This window comes from Tarenaya hassleriana, unplaced genomic scaffold (genome assembly GCF_000463585.1).
Source record: "Tarenaya hassleriana unplaced genomic scaffold, ASM46358v1 Cleome455, whole genome shotgun sequence".
Lineage (NCBI taxonomy): Eukaryota > Viridiplantae > Streptophyta > Magnoliopsida > Brassicales > Cleomaceae > Tarenaya > Tarenaya hassleriana.
The window spans coordinates 52008-52750 of record NW_010967256.1 but is presented as its reverse complement, the minus strand read 5'-3'; positions in this window follow the sequence as shown (position 1 = coordinate 52750).

The window sequence follows — 743 nt, the reverse complement described above, 5'->3', positions numbered from 1 at the left end:
GTGGTTGCAGAGTAGATGGATTCCGAGGAGAGAGGTGGTTGTGCTATGCACATGGGGAGTACATTACCTACGCATGGTGGGTGTAGAGACGATTTGACGGACTCTGTTCTGCGACTTATCGTACGGACTTGATTGTGATTGTTGTATGCTTATCGTGATTCCATGTTTTCGATTCATGTTTATTAGAATATTAGTGATGACATGTAAATATTGTCATATTTTCACATTGGATGTCTAGCACATTTCACGATATTTTGCATATTTATAGATATCCCTTGTACATTTTATTCCGACTTCGATGTTTTTGATATTTTGCAGGAAAATTGAAGCTTTGGACGAAAATGAGGCAATTTCCAAGAAAAAAGACATGACCCGGAACCAACCCGAACATATTCTGAGTACCAAAGAGTCAAAGAGGAAATGCTTACCCGATGTTGATATTACGAGTCCCATAACTTTTGCAATACAGATCCATATCATGCGTACTATACAGCATTGGAAAGCCTTTTTCAATAGCTACGCAGGACACAAAGATCACTCCAATCAGATATTGCATTAGAAAGTTATGGTGAAAATACTATGAGCATATGTTCTGACGACGAACTGTGCACGAGTGTGCTATTACAAGCTACATAACTTTCTCCATACAGGTCCAAATGATGTATGCGATACATCATTGGAAAGATATTTTCAATAGCTACACGTGGATACCAAGAGCACTTCAATCCGACATCGGAGCCGAA